Raw genomic sequence first — 6,000 nt, forward strand, 5'->3', positions numbered from 1 at the left:
AATACCGGTATATTATATAAATATACTGAAAAATATATGAAATAATAGATTGCGTTAATAAAATGTGTTATAATTATATGGCTGTATATTATTGTATCATGTTTGTTGAGATGTGAACATTCATATTAGGTGCAGCAATATATACAGAATATTTTTATTATTATTTTTTTTTTTCTCTGTATTATTCTTGATATTTTATCACTTGTCTCAGATAAGCTTCCTTTTGTTTTGTTTTGTTCTGTGAAAAATATAAATAAAAAGTTATATAAAATGTGTTATACTGTATATTGCAAACTATTGAATAATACATAAGGAATTTCCGCTTTTCAATACTGAAAAATGTATTTACAATATTATTTACACTGTAAAATGTAATTAGTTGAGTGTACTTGGTGAACAATTGCCTTACATTTTACTTCGAAAACGATTGCCTTAAAGCAGGTCTATGCAGTTTCTGGAATCTGAACTGTTTCCATAACCCCACTTTATTTTCACTTGGGGTTATTTTGTATATTTTTAAATGTCAGTGGTGGCTCATACCAAGATTGTATTTACAAAACAGAAAAAAACAGTAGACACATTGACATTGACTATTGCATTGCACTATGAGTTGAGTTAAACTACCTCCTTCTCATTATTAGTTGTTACATTATAGAAACCATTCATTAACATATTGTTAATGTCAATATAGACTAAAAACCTTAATACGAAAAAAAACCCTGCATGGAATGGATACAGAAACCATATATCTTATATATTCCTTACTTAAATCGGCCAGAATTACCTTCTGTGTTTCATGTCCAATACATATCCTACTGTATACAAAATCAGACCGATTATGGCCACTTTCATACTAAGTAGCACACATACAACTTGTAGGGGATTTTTGCGTAATATATGAATACTGTAAAAAGTCTTATATGAATTTTACATGACAAAAGTATGCAATGGTGTATGGTAGTAGAAAATCATATACAAATCATTTAAAGTTCTTATATTGAATCATATGCTATAGGGTTACTAACCCTATAGTCAAATTAAAGTTATATGGATTTATACACATTTTGTGTCATTTGTTTATGTTTCATACAGATTTCATGTTTTGATGACCAACATCACTTATATGCAGTTGGCAAATTTGGAAATTGTACAGTGCAGAAGCTGGTTCGAGGATGTACTGTCAAAATATCACTGACCTTTATGAGGGCTGTTCATTTTCCTACTCTTTAAAAAAGCAGTTGACATCAATGGCATTGTGAGACCGTGTATTTACATCAATTGTGAACTGTCTGAGCCTGTTGTTTGTGAACAAATCATAACATATTATTGCAAATGAACAAAGTTGAGTCAAATATGTTTCTAGAACAGTGATTAAAATGTGGAAAATCCGCGAAAATTGGCTGTGATAAAGTTTAGAGAAATTGTCACAAATGAAAATTAAATCTGGTGATGCAGGATGTAGAATGAAAACTATTGATATGTGAAATATGCAACCGTATCTTGTAGAATACACTCGAATAAATCATTTTGTAATTAAAATGTGTGCTTGTGTGTGTAGTTTAAATGTTGTGTTTCATCTAAGGTTGACTATACAGTAGGTAGGGTATATGACCATGACTATAGGCATAGGGCTCCACTTAGAACAAGATATATCTTATAAGAGCAAGAGCATGAGTGCAGTACAGCATTATACTGATTGGTAAACTGCACTGTGTTTTATACACGTCTTGAGAGATATGCTGGACATTCATATTAAATTAGCATTATTTTCCTGTTTTTACATTATGAAAATATATATGGCTTTAGTTGTATGTAGGACATATATGACATGTATGATTAAAAATACATTAATATTATGCAATTTATACAGTATATGTGGTTTTTGCAGCATACATGTCCCTTACAATATTCTGTTGGAACATATAAGAATCACAGGTGTTTTTAGCAAACCTTTTCTATATGTGTATCCTATTCATTTCCTGATTCCTCAGCCTAAGGGGATTTCCTCATCAGTTTCAAAATCAAACATACGCCCTTGGAAACAATAGTGTGACATTTCCTTCTGCCGTAAAGACAGCAGTGTCTTGGTGGTAAATAACTTCAACGCACATTCATTAAGATCTTATCAACTATGACTAAAACATTCTGATAACCCTTGCATTTCAGAAAGAGTCAAACAATTCCATTGCAATTCACAAAGCAATCCTGAGTAGGGTTGAGCTTTGTTTGCAGGGTTTTCGATACCGATGCCAAATCAATACTTTTTAAACGGTACCGGTGCCTGACACATTAACTATTGCATTGCACTATGGGTTGAGTAAAGAAGTCTCTGTTAAACTACCTCTTTGTCATTATTAGTAACCTGTTACATTACAGAAATCATGAATTAACATATTGTTAATGTCAATATAGACTAAAAACCTTAATACATTATCCTGTTCATTTCCTGATTCCTCAGCTCACGGGGATCTTCACACCAGTTTCAAAATCAAACCTACACCCTTTGAAACAGTAGTGTGTGACATTTCCTTCTGTACTTTAACCGTAAAGACAGCAGTGTGTTTCCTGGTGGTAAAAACTTCAACCCACATTAAGATCTTATCAACTATAACTAAAACATACTGATAACTTTTGCATTTTAGAATGAGTCATAAAATGCCATTGCAATTCACAAAGCCGCCCTGAGGGGGCAGAGTTTTCCCAAATGAATTAAATCGGTTGCCAAATTAAGTTTTGGCATCACACATTCATTAACACATTTATCTAAAAACCCTTCGCCCATATTATTTAAACTTGAACACATTTAAAAAAGACGATTACTCCCAGAGAAAACAAAGGACTCTCCTGGAAATTAATACTTGCATAACATAGCAACACCATCCAAAACACATCATACAGAGCAGATCACACCTCACCATTGCCTTCACCCATTCACTCTCTTCTCTCTCTACATGTGGAGATCACCTAAAACTCACTCACTCAAGTGTACATGGGGAATCCGGCTTGCTGTCAGTCATCATCAGCAGAGAGCGCGACTGTACGAGCGAGCGCGACTGTACAAGCAAGACTGTGTGTGCAAAGTGCGTCAGTAAATATATGTAAGTTGACTGTTTACCTAGTTTGGTGATCAATACTTGTTAAGGAGCTGTAAAGCCTTGATGTCATACTTTCATAAAGTGATGCATGTTTAAGAGAGATGAATCCGTTAATCGCGTGAGGTTGGGGGCTCGTGAATGTGCCGTTTATGTTCGATATTACTTGCAATTTATAATATTTATATTGCACACAGTGTTTGATTTGTACATATGTATGTGTGATCGTTACATTAGTATTTGAAACTCTTGTTATTTCGAGTTTAAGGACGCGATCTTTATGATTAGCCTATGTGCCATTCATAATTACCTCAGATTTAGTTTCGGTTTGAATGTTATGCCATTTCTGACCACCGGGTGGCGGTATTGCATGATTTCGTTGCTTGTATATTGATTTCTTTATTTAATATGGAATCGGACCTGATAATTCTTTATTTGAGAAATGTAGATTTGGAAGTAATGTTTGTATAATAATACTAGAGACATTTGTTAATATATATCTTTATTTCTTTCCCTTTGTAGACCACAAACATACACATCTAAATACTTCAAGCAATCTGTGTACTGCTGTGTTGTGCATAGCCAAACTGTCAACAATAAACCACCTTTGCATGGAACTGATTCAATCCAGTGTGTTCTGATCGACACCCCATTGAGGAAAGCTAGAAATAATAAATCATCACCTATTACAGTCTAATCCTTCTATTGAATAATACAAGTTGAGGATGGTAAATTGGTCAGCTTATTTTTATGGTAATGGTCATGATTTCTGTTTAGATATTGTCTTAATTAACAGAAAGACACCTGCCAGCAGCTGTCATTTGGTGATTACTTATCTTTCGAATATCTGGTTATTGTGTTAAAAGATGCTCCACGCATTCTACTTATTATTTACAGACTTTACACAGCTGTTATCAAAAATGTCCTTGACTGTTTTGCTATTGCTGAGGATTTTAATATTCACAAAGATATGCAGAAATCAATATGGCAAAATATATTATAACTGTTTTAAATACTTTTGATCTGACTCAGCATGTACATGGACCCACACACAATCAGGACACACTCTACATTTACTTATCAGTAAGGGTCTGTCTAATTGACCTGATTGAAACCTTAGGTTTGCATAAATGATTTGCAATTAAAACAACTAATATAGACAATTTTATAATTGTAATTTTGAAATTGTGTATTTCTATGTTTAATTATGATATATTTTAATTATGCATATCGCTGGTAAATATACTGTTATATTGTATTTTTGCTACCTTTCCTTTGATGAATTTGGTGTTGTTGTAGCCTTTGTCTGGATGAATCAGTGTACAATTATTGCATGGTAATTCAGAAGTTGTTCAGGTGTCTCACACGCAATGGAGCGTCATCAGTGAAATGATTCCTTCACCTGTGAAGATCGGACCTGCCCGGCAAACCAAACCTTCTGCTTGGAGGTGACCGAGGACGTCTCAGAGGGGCGGTTAAGCATTCTGAGGAGGACACAGACCAACACAACAGACTTGGTACAAGGAGTCATTCTACAGACTGAATACCACCACAACCAAGTGCAGGTGGAAGCGAACCCGACCGATAGGATTGCAGACATCCTGTCCAGATGCCACAGCATCAACTCAGCGCAGTACACCACAAGATGTGTGTCACAGAGGTGCATTTTGCAGTGCTTTCATCTTAAGGCTCAACCTGTCTAAATGCTGCTGTTTCAGGTGACTACTTGACTCATGAAAGTCCAAAACATGACATGTCCAAAACAAAACATGAAATGTGGCCCCTCAGAATTTGCCAGAGGGGCCAGGGGAAACCTGTAAGATTTGGTTTTACTGCTAAGGCAAAAGTTGAGACCAAACCCCCTGCAACAAAACAATAAAACTTACTATATGTCATCTGGAGAGATCTCACAGAAAGAGGAGAGCATATAGGACACCGCCTTGCCTAAACTTACACATTGCTTATCTATGCATCCCCTTCTCTACTTTCCCCCTTATTCAGGTCACTGAAAGTTCACTAAGAATGCCTATTCCACATATAATGCATCTTGTGAATCTATTGTTTTTTCCCTTTCATTTTTGGTTTGGTATAATTTTAAATAGGGGTGTACTGTGTGCCCATGCCACTGAGCTTCAAAAAAGACAGAAAATCCCCAAGCGACAATAAAACTATTCAGGCTTTCCGAAGCCTTGTTACCATTTTCTGTGAGGAATCGATCGAGATTTACGATGTAGTAGGCCTACTAGTCATATACTGTACATCTGGTTTAATTGTCCCGGTAGAGTTTATGAAATAAGCGTTGATGTCCAATTCATTGATTCAACGAATAGAAGAAACCCGTTGACAAAACCAGTCTGAATGATTCATGAATAGAACTGATTTGGTTCTCGAGTTCAAAATCACAGATTCAATGATAGGCTACTGTCGCTGTTTTTAGCTAATTTACAAGTTTCTTTCTGGAGCTGCTGGTGTGTTAAAATTATTACTATTATTAATAATAGTGAGCGTTAGAATCAAATCTACAAGATAAAGCCGCGGGTCCAGATGGCATTCCTGGCCGCGTCCTTAAATATGCGTAAACCAGCTAGCAGGAGTTTCCACGGATATTTTCAACCTCTCCCTCTCCTTGTCCCCAAAAGTTTTATATCATCTATCATTGTACCCATACAAAAGACAACCAAAGTTACCTGCTTGAATGACTGGCGTCCTGTTGCTCTAACCCCCATCATCATAAGTGCTTTGAGAAGCTCATCAGAGATCACGTGCTCTGTAGTTCTTATCGCCGTAACCGCTCCACTGATTATGCAATTGCCTTCACCCTGCACACTATCCTTTCCCGAGAGGAACACATGTGAGAATGCGGTTTATTAACTACAGTTCAGCTTTTAATACCATAGTGCCCCCTAAG

At 35.6% G+C, this 6,000-nt stretch overlaps 1 protein-coding gene across 1 annotated transcript in view; it reads right to left on the reverse strand.

Moving 5' to 3' along the window:
• The window catches only part of LOC306986455 (uncharacterized protein), a 40,907-nt gene extending 34,907 nt beyond the window's left edge, over positions 1-6,000 (reverse strand). Inside the window, exons 1-2 of the mRNA XM_079589709.1 lie at positions 5,780-6,000; positions 4,361-4,576 (exon numbers count right to left, since the gene is read on the reverse strand). The gene's annotated coding sequence lies outside the window, so the exon portion shown is untranslated. The remainder of the gene's footprint in view (positions 1-4,360; positions 4,577-5,779) is intronic.

Source organism: Phoxinus phoxinus (assembly GCF_949152265.1).
Source record: "Phoxinus phoxinus genome assembly, chromosome: 18".
Taxonomy (NCBI): Eukaryota; Metazoa; Chordata; class Actinopteri; order Cypriniformes; family Leuciscidae; genus Phoxinus; species Phoxinus phoxinus.